At 41.6% G+C, this 20,782-nt stretch overlaps 1 long non-coding RNA gene across 1 annotated transcript; it reads left to right on the top strand.

Annotated features, from left to right (window-relative positions):
• Nucleotides 1-1,318: 1,318 nt before the first annotated feature.
• Nucleotides 1,319-14,707, top strand: LOC121681746. Its single transcript, XR_006022269.1, has 3 exons — nt 1,319-1,330; nt 3,173-3,177; nt 14,415-14,707. It is a non-coding gene; the product is annotated as an uncharacterized LOC121681746 (long non-coding RNA).
• The last annotated feature ends 6,075 nt before the right edge of the window (nt 14,708-20,782 follow it).

Genomic DNA, 20,782 nt, shown 5'->3' with positions numbered 1-20,782 from the left:
ATGAGTTGTTGCTAGCGTGACATTTCTGTTTGCAGTTTGCCATTAAAAGTTCAGTATGAGCATGGTAGCCACCTAGCTATCTTAATGGAATAGGTTAATGTTTCAATCGGCATATGCTTAGCAAACGCTAGTCTGTTAACATGAATATTTGCAAGCCTTCAAGCACACGTCATACTTTAAATCCTACCTGTTGCTTTTCACCATCCACTTATTTAACTACTGTCGCATCCCTTGACATGCCATCTCATTTTCCCTCTTTATTTTTCTATGTTTAGCCCCCGACAGCTTTTTTTTGCTCTATCCATCTTTCATAGACGAAAACTCACTACTCGTACCTGCTCACTCAGCGCTCACGGCGCCCCCACTCCCTTTTCTATGTCAAAATTCTATGATGGAATCTTATGAGATAGGGCGCCTACTCTAGCCTGTTAGTCCTCTAAAATGTTATTTAACATTGAGGAAATGCAGAAATGATTTAGAAACGTACAACAGTAGCTACATATAGAATATACCAAATATATTATTATTATTATGATTATTTTTACCATCGCTTTGGTGCCCCCACGGTGCTGCGCCCCTATGCGCCGCATATAGCGCATACCCACTTTTTGCGCCACTGCCTCTGTTGACACTTTCCTGGCTAGTTTTGTCACGTTTTGGAGTGCAGTTAAAAAGACTCCAAATGAATTTGGAAAACATAGAAAGGAGGGTTTCCTATTCCTCCATTTAGTGATGGTGTTGCACTAGGGAATCAGCATGTTACGACCAAAAATGATTTATGTGTGTGTTAACATTTTTATTAATGGGCAAACAAGATATTCAGTGTCAGAGTGAAGATGTAAGGAGGAGAATATAACAAAAAAATGCCGTTAAAACACAGTTAACGCTCCACCGGAAATAATGAGCGTACAGGAAGAGCCTTTCGTGCACCTAGGCCTCTTCTCAAATCTCTATTTGCATACGGCCTCTCTCCTCGGTCCTTGGTCCTCCAGCTCGTGCCCTGGAAATTGTCCAAAGCCCTATGTCATCGAGGACATCTCATTCATCTAATTGCAACCAGAGAAGACAAGACAGAGGAGGGAGGTGGAAGGCCCGATACACAAGGAAACACAAGAGTGTCCTACGCGGGAGTGTTTTCAGTCGGAATTGTGCGATCATTGGTCCAAGCTGCCAAGGTAAAAAGTTCCCTCCCACGTCTGTCAACCTTCAGTTTCAAACAAGTTTGTAGGGATTTATTTGCATCAATAAACTAATAGATAGACCAAAAAAGACCTTTATATGCTGGAATTATCATGAACTATCATGCAAACTTTTTAAAAAAGTAATTGACGTCTCTTAAAAGTGATGCGTGAGCAGGACATCTCATCTCTCATATCAGTCTCTCCTTCATTCCTCCACCCTCCTATTGTTCCACATTTCTGTGTGTGTGTGTGTGTGTTTATGTTTGTCTAGATGTGCATGTATGTGTTTGCAAGAGTGTACGTGTATGTGTTGTGTGTGAACATATGAGTGTATGTATGTACAGTATTTGTATTTGCAAATGTAGACACTTGTGTGAAGTGCATGTGCTTGTGTGTGCTTGCGTATGTGTGTGTGTGTCTGTGTGCATGTGACTGTGTGTGTGTGTGTGTGTGTGTGTGTGTGTGTGCGTGTGTGTGTGTGTGTCTGTGTGCATGTGACTGTGTGTGTGTGTGTGTGTGTGTGTGCTTGCGTGTGTGTGTGTGTGTCTGTGTGCATGTGACTGTGTGCATGTGACTGTGTGTGTGTGTGTGTGTGTGTGTGTGTGTGTGTGTGTGTGTATGTGTGTGTGTGTGTGTGTGTGTGTCTGTGTGCATGTGACTGTGTGTGTGTGTGTGTGTGTGTGTGTGTGTGTGTGTGTGTGTGTGTGTATGTGTGCTCTCCGGCAGTATGAATTTAGCGGAGGGCAGACGAGAGCAGAGGCAGAGGTGCGTTGGCTGTCTGGCAGGCGGATGGGGAGCAGAGTGGGATTGTGGAGGCCATGATGGCCCCTAATGAGGCCCATTAGAGCAGCCTGGGCCCCTACACTCCCCACACTCCGCACACTCGGCCCGCCAGGCTCTGACAGCGACACGCTTAATCAGCCCGCTGCAGCCGCAGTGTCCCACACCACACGCAGGCACGCATGCACGCAGAAACGAACACACGAACACACGCACACACCGACGTACGCACAAACACATGCACAAATGCACAAACGCCGCAGTCACACACCAAGACTTTACACAAGAATATACACAAGATGGATAGTGTGGGGGTGGAGAGTGTTGAGAAGTAGAGAGAGAGAGAGAGAGAGAGAGTTGGGGGTTGTGGGAAAATAATAGGCCAGTGCTGAAATGTTCCATTCAGAGCCTGGTCCTTCCTCTGACACCTGCATGTGTCTGGTGGTCATTATGACGCTCACCTCCCTGCTGCTGATCCCTGTCAAACACATCAGCCCATCATCTCCTCTCATTTGGGTCATTCTGCACACAGCGGCGCAGCTAAACAGGTCGACTGAAACACACACACAATGCAGGGAAGGGCTGCCGTGGCAGAGCCCCTCTCTACTATGGAATGTGTTTTCCTGCATCTAAGACAGGGGTGGGCAAACTTTTTGGCTCAAGGGACACATTGGGTTTTGATAAATGGGCTGCCCCCCCCAACAACATGCACACACACACACACACACACACACACACACACAAACACACACACATTTATAGCCTATCATTTAGTATCAAAACTTAAGTAATTTTGTTTTAAAATATTAATTACTTAAAACAATACTGCTGATTTGATGCTGTTTAATAAATGTATAAATGGTGCACTGTCACTTTAAGAACAATTCCCGTTTAGTTGTCAATGATCTTCTGCCACTCCACTATTACTTTATAAATGGTCAGTAGTGGGAACTACTGCTGCCTTCATGATTTCCTTTTAAAAGTTTCTTATAAGGAGATATCAGTTATCAACAATGACAAGCCAGTTGGAACCTGTTGCTCTCTCTCCCTCTTGTGAGCACTCAGATGCGTTCCCAATTAAATGGAGTAGCATCACGTTCAAGTTAGATCTGCTCCAAAGAGTAGGCATATCATCTCTATATGTAACGTGATGTTTTGACATTGATATTGCAAACGTTCTCTAAGAAGAGTGAAAAGCAGTTTAAAGCTAGCCAACGTCGTCTCTATCGCAGGAAAAAAATAGCTGGCAGCCTGATAACCTAATTAAATGCTCGGCGGGCCGGATTAAAGTGCTTGGCGGGCCGAATCCGGCCCGCGGGCCGCAGTTTGCCCACCTTTGATCTAAGAGCTTCCCAAGGATCATCTGACTCATATGCCTTTTGATTAGAGATGAACACAAACAAACTGCAATAGCCCACAAATTGACACTCAAATGTCTATTCTCTAATGTCTGTTGCTAACAGAGCAAGCCACTCTCATTCCTCTCTTCCTGACCATTGGCCTGGTCATTTGCTTTTATGCTTCTATGTGCAGGCTTACATCTTATTACAAGCATGGTAACACCTGCAGAGATGAACAGGCACACACACACACACACACACACACACACTCTCTCTCTCTTTCTCTCTGTCATTCTCTCTGTCACACACACACACACACTCTCACACACACACACACACACACACACACACACACACACACACACACAAAGACTCACACTCACAGACTGTGAAAGTGTCTCTTCAGGCGCTGGCCTTGGTTGAGTGTCTGCGACTGTGACTATGGTTTGTTAATTGGCCTATTGAACCCTTATCTGGTCGGGGCTCTGACTCGACCAGAGAGCCACTATTGACCTGTCACGCCGATGAGCGAACACTTGTCCTGGGACAATAATATGCCTCAGGCTTTAAGGAGCCAAGCACAACGGAACTCCGCTTATCACTGAGACTACTGTACACTGAGAGTCCACTCTGGGAGCATCACAGAGGAGAGATCAGACTAAACTGCAGGACAGAAACAAATGGTGGGAGAAGGGGCTTGTTCCATAGGAACAGGTTATGGAGAAGGGGCTTGTTCCATGGGAACAGGTTATGGAGAAGGGGCTTCAAGTTATGGAGAAGGGGCTTGTTCCATGGGAACAGGTTATTTAGAAGCAGCATTCACTGCCCTCATCGTGGGCTGCCATTGGCTGCCATCTATCAGACTCATATACTGTAGATTATGGGCATCTGTGAAAAATAATACTATGAGTGTTAGGGTCAGACTGCAAAATGAGAGATATAGAACATCATCAAAAGAGGTGAAGGGTGCATTGAGGGGTTACTATTCATTATGTTACTGCCACAATCCATGTGACATATGGGATTTGATGATTATTTGCTTGTTTATGAACTAACCCTTCTAGAAGCTGGATCTGTTGGAATGATCCCCCATGCAACTGTGTAATCTTCTACACAATGCATAGGTGTAGTTCCGTCATGAATTCTGTATTCTGAAATGTGTCCATCTAAACAAGAAATGAAACAGCATTTTAAACTCCTATCCCCATGTGAGCCTATTCGTAGACTGCTACATGATTGATTGTGTTATACCTCTACCCTGACCATTTACTGAGGGGAAAAAAGGAAAGCAAAAGATTTGCCAATATTATTGACGATTACAGCTTAGTTCTTTTGAACTCCTTCAGTTTTACCAGTAATTCTCTTCAAGGTCATCTGTCTGAGTTTTTCTGTCTGTGCTTTATTGTATGTATGTGTGTGTGTGTGCATGGTGTGTGGTGTGTGTGTGTGTGTGAGAGTGTGTGCACATTGTCTCATTAACTCTATCTCACAAGGTCAGGTCTGTGTTGTGGCTTAGATAATTGTGAAGGACACAGGAAAATGGTTTCTCACCACACACTTGCATGCAACCAGACATACAACCACACGCGCACACACACACCGTACGCACACATACACACACAAACACACACACACACACACACACGCACACACACACACACACACACACACACGCACACACGCACACACACACACGCACACACACACGCACACACACACACACACGCACACACACACGCACACACACACACACACACACACGCACGCACACACACACAAACACACACGCACACACACACACACACACGCAACAACACATGCACTGCACCTTTCCCCCTTTCCTTCCTTTGATCATACACGTCCTCTGGCATTCTGGTTACATCTGACAGCCAGACATATGGATCAACTGTAAATATATACATGCACAAACACACACACACAGTTAGGCACAAAATTATTCATACCCCTGGCAAATAATGATTTATTGTTGATTTTTTCTTGACCAATATGTTTGTTCTGACTGAAAATGGCACTGCCTCATGGCTAAAGATTGTAAGACAATATGGTAGAAACATGGAATCACAAAAAGAAGCATTTTTATCTTTTTTAAAACATTTTAATGAAAAATGGCATGTCCAAAATTATTCATACCCTTTTTAAATAATCAGTAGAAACATCTTTATGTGCATTCACAGCTCTCAAAATGGTTCTTATAATACCTACCAAGCCTCTCCATGTCTCCACAATGATTCTAGACTGCACCTTTTTAGCAGCAATCCGGGTTTTGGGGCAGGAACGCTTATTTGCCATCACTCAGGCCTTGCCCTTGTGCTCACTTTTTTGACGGACTGAGAAATGTGTTTCTTCAACATTGTCTTACAACCTTTTGGTTTGTGACAGTGTCATTTTTTTTTTAGATTAGATTCAACTTTATTGTCATTAAGCAGAGTACAGGTACAGAGCCAATGAAATGCAGTTGACATCCAGCCAGAAGTGCAAATAATCATTAAATATCAAGTGCAGGTAGAGTATGGTTGTGTAGACAATAGAGATTAATAATGTACAGTGTATATTTGGATAAATACAGGTCTTCCAGATGACATGTCTACAGAGATAAATAGAGTATACAGTACAGTCAGAACAAACATATTGGTCAAAAGAAAATCAACATCTATATTTTACCCCCCCCACCCCCCGGTAGTTACAGCTGCTATTGAGGCACATACTGTATGTCCAGCCTTATAAGACTGTGTCTGAAGTCCCAGTATCAAAACACATCAACCAACTGCAAAAGAGATAACGATCATGGCTGGAAAGGATCTCAACTGGATGGGGCTTTTCAAATAAACCTCATTTATTTTTCCTTTAATGTATTCATATATTTTTCATTAAGTTGTGATAAGCCTTGCATCAGATATTATGCTTTATTTTGTCATATATGCTAAAATAATAATGCGTTGTCAATGCAGCATGCACAAGATGAAATGAAGAATCGCTAGCTGCCTACCTGCATAGAATATCTCAGTAAGAAGAGATAAGAGTCGGGTGTCAGGACACACAGTCCACGTTTTCACTCTCACATACACACCTCCACATACTTACTCGAGCGGTCTTCTCACACCAGATCCCAGATCAGTGCTGATATTGGTAAGGGATGACGTGTGACTGTTGGCCTTTCATAGTGGTTTGTCGTCCACAGCAGCATGTGGAACAGGGTGCTGGAAAGTGCAATTAAACAAACATGAGCCTTTCCACCCATGCATATAACTTCCATGCGTATAACTGTTGTAGAACTGTCAATCACAGTTTATACAACAGTTAGATCAGGGCAAACTATTTATTCATTTCTGATTGGACGAAAGGCATTCCATGAGTCATCACGAGTGGCAATATCCCAGCACAACTGGCACTCAAGACCTTTTACTGCTAGTTATGACTCTGCACATTGCATTGAAGTATCCAACATGAACGTTCCATTCATTCATAGCGAGAGAGCAGCGAGCAAAATAAACTATAGAAAACACCATTTTGTATCTTAAAACTAAATTAGTTGGTAATGCAACTGTATAAAAGGCACTCGGCCTTCAAGCTCGTACCTGCGGTCGAATTACAGCTGTGGCGATATCCTTTACCAACCCCACTCCCGCTGGTGTCATATTGCTTAAATATGATTTACACACACTCTCACACACACACACACACACACACACACACACACACACGCAGAGGATAATTTTGCCTATATTTGTTTTGTTTTATTTCTTGCATTGTGTGATTGAGCACCCTGTGGGGTGGCACACCGTTGAAAGCAGCGCTGTTCTTCTGTAATGCACTAGCACAGGTAACTGAGTGCAGCGCTGTTCTTCTGTATGGCTCTAGCACAGGTAACTGAGTGCAGCGCTGTTCTTCTGTATGGCTCTAGCACAGGTAACTGAGTGCAGCGCTGTTCTTCTGTATGGCTCTAGCACAGGTAACTGAGTGCAGCGCTGTTCTTCTGTATGGCTCTAGCACATGTTACTGAGTGCAGCGCTGTTCTTCTGTAATGCACTAGCACAGGTAACTGGGTGTAGCGCTGTTCTTCTGTATGGATCTAGCAGGTAGCACAGGTAACTGAGTGCAGCGCCGTTCACGGGCGTGCAAGCTTTCTATTTTAGATCTTCCTCTTTTACTCAGCCTACATGGCTATTACAGCTATTCTCAGCCGTCTCCGTTCTAGTTCCATGGAAGCTGCCGTTAAGCATAATTTTTGCTAATGATGAGTTCTTGATTTTCATCAGTTCCCCGCTCTGTGTCTATAGAGCTATTTTGTACACATTTGACTTATTGATTTGTTAAACAGGTATCTTATTAGTACACATTAAAGTGTGTATTGATTACATATTCAACTTTTCATCATCACCAATCAGCAATTTTCATGTCACAATCAATGATAAAAAAAATAAAACAATGTTGGACCTACTAGCTCAAGTAAGGTGTTATGAATAACACTGCACAGCTCTTTGTGTAAAATGTTCCAGAAAGGCTTGAATTCATCTCTGGGCTGAGAGCCTGATTGCTGAGCCTGATGTGCTCTCTTATCACTGTGATTTTTCCAGCCATTCTCAGCGTTTGATTTCACGATGCCTCTGATGTGATGTGATGTAAAGAGAGAGAGAGAGAACGAGAGAGAGAACGAGAGAGAGAGAGAGAGAGAGAGGAGAGGCTTTGGAGACAATACCTTCATTGCTAATGAGATTTATGCCACGGGTCGACTGCCTGCATCTCAGACGGAGAGTGGGGGAAATTGACAGACGCGGATGATATCCTGAATGTATAGTTTTTGTAAGTAATTAGAGCTCACTTTCAGGGAATCAAAGATGCAAGCTTGACATTTAATTTTCCTGCACAGAACCCCCCCCCCCCCCCCCCCCCCCACACACACACACACACACACACACAACTGGAGTGCTTATCTTTAGGGCGAGATAAATAAGCTTGCTGTGAAATACTCCAACTTCACCTTTCTGTGTAATCGCCGCACATTCTGAAGATTTAGTGTGAAGAGCTTTGCATGCGGGGTTTGTTTTCAGAGCCATTACGCTACATAGACCAAATTAAACTGCAGTTCCCAGTAATTAGTGTCAGAAAGACATTGCTTATTGTGTAGACTGTAGAGGTAAAGAGAGAGAGAGAGAGAAAGATAGAGAGAGAGAGAGAGAGAGAGAGAGAGAGAGAGAGAGAGAGAGAGACTGTGTGCTTATGTAACAACCAAATCATCTCTCAAGCTCTAAAATCTACAACTATGGTAATCCAACATTGATGAAATATGTTTGTAATGCACAATAAAATCAACAATAAAATTACAATACAAAACATTGTTTAGGATGTTTTAACATTTTATGTGTCTTACCGAAATATGAGCTCTTGAGTTCAGTATTCTTCTCTCTCTCTTCTTTCTCTCTCTCTCTCTCTTTCTCTCTCTCTCTCTTCAGTGTGATCGGTGCATTCTGGAATGTTCCCACCGATTACTATGATACCAGCCCAGCCTGTGATGATCACCCAAATTACAATGGAGAATGGGGGTTCAGGGTATCTGCACATTTTCCAAGTGCAAATTTAAAGACTTTTAAGACCTTTTCAAGACATCTAAATTAAAAAATTAAGACTATACCACGGCAAAAAGATACATACGACAACTTAAAACTGTTTATACAATATTTTTTTTTTTTTACTAATTTCAACCCCCACCCCATTTTGGATGTCTATAGAAGTTACCAAATATATTTTGGCGAAAGAAAAATAATTGTGTACGTGAATTACCTTCACAGCTATAAATGCCCAATTTTAGGGTCTGGGCTGCTTGCTTTTGAAGCTGGCTGTACATATTTGGTTGTGCTTACTGACTGAGGCTGACTGTTCTTCACCTGTGTCTGTAGTAGCCTAGGCTACTTGCCAAAGACATGGATTCCCTTCAAATTTTTTTCAAAGTTAGACTAAGCTATTTAAATATTTTAATAGGCCTACTTTATATAATTTACTGTGCATCTATTGTCCCATATGCAGCACAGCAAATTTAAAGTTAATCCACTACTATCCACCACTACTTAACCATTGACTTGTTTTACATTAATTAAGAAACAGGTCCTCCTCATATGATCCTGCTGAAAACGGCTGGTTTCATCTTAATGCACGTATTATGAACGCACATTTTTTTTTTATGTAGCCAGTCGCCCACATTCAAAAAATATGTGGTTATATTTCACAACTTTTGCGAAGTAGGCCTACTGGGAAACGCTGGCAAGCAAGCTGCTGACAGATGTTACATTATAACTTAGACAGATATTTTCTTCCCGATAGACTAGGCCAGCAACACACGCTGGAAAGATGCAAACAGATCAACTTAACATGTACAGTAGCCTATTTCCTCCTGATTGCGAAAACGTCTGTTTTCTTTTTCTGTCAGTCCGTGGTTTCTTTATAAATTGCGCAGCAAATGATCAGACGAGTGACAGAAGCACTGCGTATCATTTGACCAGCAGTCTTCGGGTCCATAGTTTGTGAAACGATGCTGCGTCCGAGCAAAGATTCTAGATGCCCAATGCAACTCCAAGAAGGAGGACAAATGAGCGTCCGGCTTGAGGCTGTGCCGGACTCTGGACAGGGCTTTTAAAATCCATATGTCTGGCCTAAATTCGAACGTATGGCCAACCTATCGCTAACTCTGGCTTACCAACTCTTTCTCTCGCTCATTCTACCGTTCACGTACAGTAGGCTACCTGCGTATATCTCAGACCTCCGCTACACCACGAAAACGTCAGGCATATTTGTACATAGGCTACTGTATTATTACCGTTTTCACACATTTAACCACACCTCACTCTGCAAACACTACACTTTCTCCAGGTAGCCTTATAGTCACTTATACAATTGCGTTTTAAATAGGCCTACACGAAACCTGATGGAGACATTTCACGCTCTCTTGCACTCACTGGCGGTCCCATACGCAAATTTAATACCTCCCTTTTGAAAATTCAAGACATCCCAGATAATTTAAGACTTTTTAGGCCTTAAAACCCGAAAGTTGTATTTAAGACTTTTTAAGGATCCGCGGGAACCCTGGGGTTGGATGTGCTAAAGGTTAGCTCAGGTACAGGACCCTGCACTGTTCAGAAGACTTCTAACCCTTGGACATCTTTAGAACTGCATGACAATAATTATTGATATGTAACAGTATTTTGTTACTATCGATATCTAAGTGTAAAATAGAAATGTACTACAATATTGTTAGTCGTGTTACACTGTAAATGACTGAATAGTTATGCTGTCAGAATGGCTGTCTGAATTAAAATTTTAGTTGGTAATGCTTCAAGTGAATCCTCTTAATCAGACTGTGATGACCAATGTAATAAACATGTCATAACAGACTCCAAAATGATGAATGTTAAATGCAAGACAATTACTGAGAAACATGACTCTCATATCTGAATATAACTTATTGCTTAAAAATATATATATATTTAGGTTACACTGATTTTACAACAGCTAAGGGGCATTGTTAGGCATGACACGCTAAAACCCCGCTTAGCTGTTGTAAAATCAGTGTAACCTACAGTAAGGACTTGAGTGGCTTATTGCTTTTTTAAAACTGTTGCTATGAATACCTGGCAAAGTTTCTTAAAGTAAAGGCACAGCAACGAGAAATATATTGATTTATCCATAGATAATCATTCTTCCGCCAAGAAATATATTTCCTCTATCTGAATAGTTGCCAAGCAATGTCGAGACGCAGCGACTTTAACTTTTGTATCAAGTTATGGTAGCACAGTAATATAGAACGAAATGCGGTCAAGGTGTATGTTTATGCTGCATTTTACAACAGCATTGAACATGATTCAGCCAATCACAATCAAGGACCGGAACTATCAGTTTTAGAAATATAGGCTTTGATACAGTGTAGTACGGTATATAATATATGCCACGGTGTCTCAAAGCCAATATACTGTAGGTATGGTATATTATACCATACCTATATTGGCTTTGAGACACTGGGGTAAACTGGGGTCTAGCAGATTTCAGCAGGTACAACCTACTTCTTGACATCTGTCCAAATCAAAGCCAAATGAGAGCTTGATCCTCCCCAGATTAGGGCCAGGTCCGGTCTGTAAGAGTGTCAGCTGTTGAAGAATGGGGAGACTATATTTTGTTTTTCAGTACTGAATGTGGACTCTGAGAGCTGCGTTTTTGTTTTTGTGGTGGTCAGGCTATGAGAGGAAATGAGACAGAGCTCTTGGTTAAGTGGTCTTGAGTGAGGATGAGCCAAATTGAATTTTCCTCACAGTGGGACTTGCAGCACTTGTGAATTTCAAGTCGTTTATATATAAAGTGGAGCGCCCCTCCAACACCATCAATCAGTGAAGGGAACATTTGTGTTTTCCTCAATCGGCAAAACATAAATTCACTGCACAAGCGTGAGAAAGGACAAAAGAACTAGATGTGCTGTGACAGACAACCATATTTGCCAAAGAGGACATATAGGAGACTCTCATATTATGTGAGAAGCAGATAAATTAGCATGTTAACACTTTGCTCTGAATTGGCTGTGAAGTGGCACAGACATGGCAATCGCTCTCTCTCTCTCTCTCTCTCTCTCTCTCTCTCTATCCCTCTCTCTATGCTCTTTCCTCCATGACAGGAGAGAGCGTGCAATCAATCTTGACTAGTGCCAGGCACGTCCTGGACGTGGTGACGAATCTCATATGCCGCTGTTCTGCTGCTGGAAGACTCACACAAGCAGACAGACTGCCAGGCAGCCATCCGTGTTTGTGTGTGTGTGTGTGTGTGTGTATGAAGCCTGAGTTGAGTACGTTGCACTTGCCACACACAAATTATTTTCCTTGGCTGCAGTGCCACTTGAGATTAAAGACTGTGCATGCCTCTTTAGTTTGAGGGATGGAAGTTGGGCTTTTAAAGAGGTAGCCTGGCTGCAGGACGACTGCATTTGTATGTTTGTGTGTATGGGCCTGTCTGTTTCTGTGTGCTTGTACGTGTCAGTGTATGAACATATGAGTGTATGTCTGTGTGTGTTTGCATGCATGCATGCCCTTTGACCCCGCGTCTCCCCCTCTCAGGAATGGTACAAGGAAATGAGATTGTTCTTTTAGTAGTGAGTTCATGCTATGCTGATGTCTTCAAATAAATATGTAAGCAAAATGATCTAAATAAATAATGAAACAAATAAATGAATGTTTAGTAAAAGAAAACTTTTATAAGAAAACTTTATAAACTTTGTATTTAACATGGGACCTGAAAGGATAAGGCTTTTGGGCACACATCCAACAGCCTTAGGAAACAGCCATGAACCAGGCAAACATGGACATACGGTGCATTGTGCTTCTAAATTCAACGTCCGTATGGCCGGGGTCCTACAGTAATACTCTGCAGGTTTTTTCCTCCTCCTCTCTCTCTTTCTCTCTCCCTCACTCTCTCTTCTCTCCTGTTGTCTGCCTCCCTCTTACAAACTCTCTCTCTCTCTCTCTCTCACCCAGCCCTTGCTGGAGCACAGCTGAACCGTTATCCTTCACAGTTTATGCTAATCTCACACAAGCGGCCATTATGTTTATTCCTCATTAAAATTGCATCAGCTCTGTCAAACAGAGGAGATTAAGATGGGGAATGGGAGGTCGAAGGGAGGGGAGCAGTGTGTGTGTGTGTGTGTGGGTGTGTGTGTGTGAGTGTGTGTGTGTGATCCCTGCTCATCAGAACAGCACCCTGCTCCCACCCCCAAATTGAAACTTTCCAGAAAGGTCTAAGAATGTGATCTTTAGCGAGGAGAGAGGACGGCTGTCTGCTACCCGTTCATGAATACACTGGCCTGTTTTCCGCACCCTGTATTAGAGCTGTTTAGCTTTGGCTTTGTGCAATTAAACAAAGATCGTATCTGCATAGTGTTTAATAATGTTCTAATATCTGTAAAGGTGCACTTCATGGAGCGAAAGCTATTAAGTCCATAGAAAGGTTTTCATCAGAGTGAAGTGACCCCCCCCCCCCCAATTACTGTGCATAATCAGCTTTACACATGTATATCAAAGTATACAAGTGATAAACATTCAAGTTTGTGATTTAATGAACAGTGCAGGCAGCTATTACTGTCCCCAATCCCATGAGGATATGGAGGGTGACCGTGATTTGTTCAAGTAAGAGTTGTTCCTGGACCAACATTCTAAAGACGGTCCTGGACCAACAACTCTTTAACCAATCACAGCCTTGTGATGTCATCAATGTGAGTCTTCTGCTTCTCCCATTGCCATTTTGAAATTTCCCTCCAGAAACAACCAGTGGATCACCAACTTGTATCTCAATGAAGGTAGGTCCTTGCATATTTGTGTGTAAAATAGTTGTAAAATAAAGTAATTCCGAGTGGAATCTGAATATATGCACCTTAGATTTTATTTTTTTATTTTCGTTTTAGTTGACTTGGTTCCATGTTTGTCTAATGTTAGCTGCCAGGCTAGGGACCATACATTTACTGTAATGCATTAGCTTCCTAATAGGTAATTCAGTGGCTTTGCATCTTTTAAATAACTTATTTCGAAGGGATACAGTAGTTGAAGTAGCTTTGAAGCTCATTTAGCAATCTTGGTGCCGCTGTTATTATGTTAGAGGCTAGGCTAGGGAACATAAATTTATGCTACCAAATTAGCTTGCTAATAGGTAGGTGCAGCATGCAACTATGTGAAGTGCCAAGCCGGTGTTATGTTAGTTCACTTGCTAAGGAGCACACTTTTGGACTACTAATGTAGCTTGGTAATAGGCTAAAGCAGTAGCTTTTGTGTGTACATGGTCCTGGAGCGACGTTGCCATGTTGGTCTTGGACCGTCTTTACAATGTTGGTCCAGGACCCACATTGTCATGTTTGTCCAGGACCGTCATTACAATGTTGGTCCAGGACCGGCTTTACAATGTTGGTCCAGGACCCACATTGTCACGTTTGTCCAGGACCCACGTTGTCGTGTTTGTCCAGGACTGTCATTACAATGTTGGTCCAGGACCGTCTTTACAATGTTGGTCCAGGCCCGACATTGTCATGTTTGTCCAGGACTGTCTTTACAATGTTGGTCCAGGACCGACTTTATAGCTTGCTAATAGGCAATACAAATCTGTCAGTTGTCGTTAGACTGTTTTTCTTTTTTGCTACATTTCTGAGAAACTTGCCATGTTTAAACCTTTATACAATAAGCTACAAAATATTTTTTGTCTGCTTTGTTTATTCCAGGCCCATTATAGGGAAGTTTGTCCCTGTACATCACAGGGAAGTTGGTCAAGGTCCATCATAAGGAAGTTGGTCCAGGCCCATCACAGAGAAGTTGCTTCATGTCCATCACAGGGAAGTTGGTCCAGGTCCATCATAAGGAAGTTGACCCAGGTCCATCACAGGGAAGTTGGTCCAGGCTCATCATAAAAAATTTGATCCAGGTCCATCACAGGGAAGCTGGCCCAGGTCCATCATAAGAAATACCAGTCTACACACACTCTGCTTTGGTCTGGACCCTAATGGATGGTCAAGAACAGTTTAAGAAAGATGATTAGTAGGGGATTGACTTTTACCATGTTAAGCTATGGAGACTGACTGAGTGTGGGTCGTTAAGGGCACTTATTTGGAAAAATATATTGAAATGTATTTTAAGTGTCAAAATTGTTTTTTTTTTTCTGTCAATTTTGAATATGTACATATATTTCAAAATATATTGTGAAAATACTTGTCAAATATTTTTTGTGTATGGGGAACATTATATTAATGTGAACACTTACTGTTACAGCTATAAAAATGGCAGAATCATTGTGAGGTGGGCTACACGCTTCACAATGACAGCAAAGAGTCATCGTTATGTGCTTTGTCCATCAGACAACGCAGCTTTCTGCGGCAAGACACGCATGCTGCTTGACTTGGTTCCACTTTCTATATACCACATAACGATAATACTGGAAATTTAAATGAAGGATCAATATTCGGTTTTCCTTTATTTAATTTTAAAATATTAGGTCCTCGGTCGGGTATATTTTATAATATTTTATAAAATATCATTAATGGCACTTCCAAAAGTTTTTATTAGATAGATTGGTGCTGGGTAATAAGTCTTAGTGAATGTCTGATAACAACTCTTTGCTGTCATTGTGAAGCGTGTAGCCCACCTCAAACATGGGACTGCCATGTGGCTCACACTGTCCATTCACTTCCCCCTATTGATGGACATTGCTAGGCAAGCTTCAAAGTGCCTCATAAACAAACCACAGTATATCGGTTTCTAAATCTGCAGTCAGCAAGTCCCCAAATAATGTATGCAAGATCAGCCACTGTCTTCAAATAGGCAATGTGACTCAACTGTACAATATTTCAAAGATTACCCAAAAAGAAAAAGTTAAAGGTTATATTGGGTAAAGTTATACTGATGTCCCTGACTATAGCGATGTTAACTGTTCTTGACACATTATGTTACAATAAATTGTGAATGCTATTCTACAGTATGTTGCCACTGTCATTCCACAATCTACACCAAACTCTTTTGCAACCAATAAACATGATTCTCTGAGATTGTAAAATAATATATGGCTTGGTGACACCTATACAGGTAAATTCAGAGATTCTTAGAAAAGTGTATGGCTCCATTCTCTAACAACTTGTAAAGGGACTTTGTGCACAATCCCAGATACAGGACAAAAAAAAAGCAAAAGTGTTTAGGAAAAAGTCCACACACTCCTTGGTATTTTCTTTTCTTGATTTATTTTCTCATAGTTTGGCAAGACGTTATGACCTTGATTGTTCTTCCTCAGATTCACTGCAAACACAGGCATTGCACATGGTCTAAATCACCTGGCCTACAGTATAGGGGGGAGCCAGCTCAGTGACTCATTAACCCTTACAGGTATGGCAGGCAAGCTTGTGGCGTGACTAATGGCAAACAAATGCATAAGAACATTATAAGAAACATTAGTAGAACTTTATATAAGACCAAAACAGATCTCTAGTGTATACAAATGCAGATTTGAAAAAATATACAGTTCAATCATTCATTAGACTTTCTGTTCACAGTCCATATTACAAGTTCATATTACAGAAAAGGTCTGATTACAAAATCTTCATTAAGCCCTCTTGGGGCTAAAGTTCCCTGGTGGTAGATCTAAAAAGCCTCTCTTTTTAAAAGCTGACTGTCTATGTCCCCTCCTCTTCGGTGGTTTTTGACTTGTTTTATCCTTATGAACCTCCAAATTTGTTTAAATGAACCGCCAGGGGACTCTTATCATGATTGTTTCTGATGTTGCTTCTGTGTTCACATTCTTGTCTTCAGAGCCCTGCGTGTTTTTCCTACATATGCTTTCCCACAGGGACATTTGATCAAATATACCTAATTAGCAGTGCTGCATATGATTTGTCCTTTAACCCATAGTTCTTTTCCTGTTATAGGGTGATTAAAGGAGTGACATTTGTGTGTGAAATTGTCCTGTGCTCAGTGCCCACATGGATCATTTCCATCTGGAAATATTGCAGTGTTGGTGCAGGTGGGCAGTCTGTTTTCATAGTCTCTGATGTTGTCTGGCCTCTTAATTAAAAATATAATATAAAATATAATATATAGAAAAAATATATATTGACAAAATATATATTGACAAATATGACAAAAATATATATTTTTGACACTTAAAATATAATTCAATATATTTTTCCAAATAAGTACTCTTACCGACCCAAACTCATCAGTCTCCATAGCTTAACATGGCAAAAGTAAATCCCCTCTTATCTTTCTTAAACTGCTGTTCCATGTCCCACCCCCTTAAATTATAGTATAGACAGATTAATGAGGAGAAACTTAAATTGAAACAGTGATGTATCACTTGTGTAGCAGACGTTACTGCCATTGCACAAGGCTATTGACCATTCATTTGGGTCCAGACCAGAGCAGAGTGCTATTTCTTATGATGGACCTGGGCCAGCTTCCCTGTGATGGACCTGGACCAACTTTCTTATGATGAGCCTGGACCAATATCCCTGCGATTGACCTGGACCAGCTTCACTGTGATGGACCTGGGTTAACTTTCTTATGATGGACCTGGACCAACTTCCCTGTGATTGACCTGGACCAGCTTCACTGTGATGGGCCTGGACCAGCTTCACTGTGATGGACCTGGACAAACTTCCCTATGATGGACCTGGAATAAACAAAGCAGAAAAAATATTTTGCAGCTTATTGTATAAAGGTTTAAACATGGCAAGTTTCTCAGAAATGTAGGAAGAAAAAAAATCAGATCTGTATTGCCTAATAGCAAGCTATTTTGTTGTATTTTACCTAGCCTAGCAGCTAACATTAGCACTAATTACCATGGCAACAAGATTGCTAAATGAGCTTCAAAGCTATATCAACTATTGTGTCTCTTCTTGGTAATAGGCTAAAGCAGTCACTTTTGTTTGTTGTACATCTTCCGGGAGTGACCACCATTTTGGTCCAGGACCGTCTTTACAATGTTGGTCCAGGATCAACATGGCGATGTTGGTCCAGGATTAACATTGTAAAAACGGTGCTGGACCAAAATTCTAAAGACGGTCCCTGACCAACATTGTAAAGACGGTCCTGGACCAACATTGTAAAGACAACATTGTAAAGTCGGTCCTGGACCAACATTGTAATGACGGTCCTGGACAAACATGACAATGTCGGTCCTGGACAAACATTGTAAAGACGGTCCTGGACAAACATGACAATGTGGGTCCTGGACCAACATTGTAAAGACGGTCCTGGACCAACATTGTAATGACAGTCCTGGACAAACACGACAACGTGGGTCCTGGACCAACATTGTAAAGATGGTCCTGGACAAACATGACAATGTGGGTCCTGGACCAACATTGTAATGACAGTCCTGGACAAACATGACAATGTGGGTCCTGGACCAACATTGTAAAGACAGTCCAAGACCAACATGGCAACGTCGCTCCAGGACCATGTACACACAAAAGCTACTGCTTTAGCCTATTACCAAGCTACATTAGTAGTCCAAAAGTGTGCTCCTTAGCAAGTGAACTACAGTGGGCATCGCTTTCAAATGGCCACTTTAGTCGCGCATTACGAGGCGTGAAGCTTTAGTACCACTTTCAGCCACTGTGCGTCGCTCTGCCACTGTACATCGCTCTATCAGTAGCCTGACTGCCGCCCCTTCTGAAAAAGCAGGAGGCTAGGCTACCTTTAAACGTAATTGTTACCGAGAGGAATCCCAGCCTACGAATTCAATAACAAAATAAATCGTAATTAAACATTACCTCGATTAAGGCTACTTGGGTATGGCTTAAGGCTTGACTACACGGTGGTAGCGAAAATCGAAATCTGCTTTTGATAGCCTACCGGTGCCGCTCCACAAAACAAAAAATATCTTAATTTGCTGTCTATGTTATTGTCAGTGTTGGGAGTAACGCAACTACGCAAATCAAAACAGTGTCTTAATTTGCCCTACTTCTTGACTGCAATGTAGTCAATTGACTGCTTGACATGTCATTTTTATTTTTCTGTAGGCCTACAATAAACAAATACATCTGCTTTATGCCGCAGAATTACATTCATATTTGGCTGACTGCAGACGCGTCACTTCCCTCCCCATATTCCAAGATTAAGATGGCCTATACAAAAAGCACTTCATACTATCATAAAAAAAATCGTTAAAACGAATAGCTATTTGCAATTTGACAAAACACTGGTTCTCATTTTGCGAATGCGAGGACGATATACCTGTTGCATTTAGTTAGATGTCCGAGTCACGGATAATGTTTGAAAACCACTGGCTCGTAATCACAATAATTTAACACCGACAGTTGGATAGCCTACTTCATCATGTCCCCATGCCTACATTTTTGTGAGTAGCATAGAGATCGTTAAAAACAATAAAGTATGGCTCTCCGTTTGGGACATCGAAAACTTATATTTTTAATAGACTACCGTCGAAGATGCTGACTTGCAAAAGCCTCGGGATAACACGTTATCTCCACTATCATCAGTCATGCCCCTTGATCAAAGTGGGGAATGAAATAAAAGTTTGAGAACCACTGGCTTAACAAGTTATCTGCAGTCCAGAACACAGAATCTGTTGCAATATTCTGATGATCGGCGATGATATCGGCAAACGTTTGTTTTCCAAAGTAAGAATTTCACTTCACCATGCACCTTCGACAATGAATAGCTCATTACACTTGTTACTGTTAAACTTAGGCCTACCTGGTATCATTACAAACATTATTCTGTGTCCTAAAACTGGCATATTTTATGGCATTGTGTCATGTAAGTTCGTTGCAAAATCTAGAGAAATGTGTGAGGTGGTCAGCGGGGGACAATTGAGACACACATTGGATTGTGTTATTACTTGAACATTCCACACTATCCACAGCTGTGGTAGGCCTATCAGGGGCAGGAGGATTACTGTTAGCGCAGGCTTTATATAAAATTCTTCAACAGAAGGCCTCGAATGTTGTCTTGTTTGTGGAGCGCTTTGCTTCACTTCTGTAATCTCGGCTTCATTGAAAATGAGAGCTTCCCTCAATGACCCTCCGAGAATAAATAAAGGTTGAATGAATGAATGAATGCCCTAAATAAAGGCCTGTACAGTAAATAACAGACCCGCCAGAATGTGCGTTATGATGCTTTTTTACGAGCAAGATGTTTTTGGTACCCTACGCACACTGCATGTTCTTAAATAACAATGATCGTCAGTAATATTCGACCATTCATTTGGGTAAATGGGCAAGCGTGACCACCTTGATTGGCTGATGATTTTAACGCGGGCATGATTCCAAACACCTCCCTTACGATGATGAGTGACAGGTGACAGGTCTCAGAATGCGTGCGCTACACAAGGACGGAAGATGATGAATAACTGGGGCCGTAGGCTATTCACAAAGGTTTTTATCTTACTACTAGGAGTAGGCTACTCCTAAATCACACTTAAAGATTTTAGCTTGGAGTTTTCTCTTAAAAGTTATTCACAAAGCCTTTCAGACAACTCCTAAACTAGGAGTGAGTCTTCGTGGCTATGGATGACGTCATTACTCATGCATGAGCTTGACTGAAGTGACCACCTTGATTGGCTGACGATTGTAACGCGGGAATTCCAAACACCTCTCTTCCGATGATGAGTGACAGGTGACAGGTCGGAGAATGCGTGCGCTACACAAGTAGTGTGAAGGACGGAAGATGATTAATAACTGAATAAAAAGGCCTAGCCTAAATGAATAAAGAGTAAGGCAAAACAAATAGCCTAATAACCTAATGAAACATAAGCCTATGGATTGATGTAGTAGCCTACCTTTGCAACATTATTCAATTAATCTGTCACCATATGCCTAGGCTACGTTTGCAAAGAGGAGAACATTTTAATTTGATTCACAATGAAACGTTACATTTCATTTACATGTTAACAATGAGTAGTTTTGGTTGTTGTTGGTGGCGTTATTGCATCCCTTTTATGAAT

This window comes from Alosa sapidissima, chromosome 14 (genome assembly GCF_018492685.1).
Source record: "Alosa sapidissima isolate fAloSap1 chromosome 14, fAloSap1.pri, whole genome shotgun sequence".
In the NCBI taxonomy this organism is placed as follows: Eukaryota; Metazoa; Chordata; class Actinopteri; order Clupeiformes; family Clupeidae; genus Alosa; species Alosa sapidissima.
This window is presented reverse-complemented; position numbering and strand designations above follow the sequence as displayed.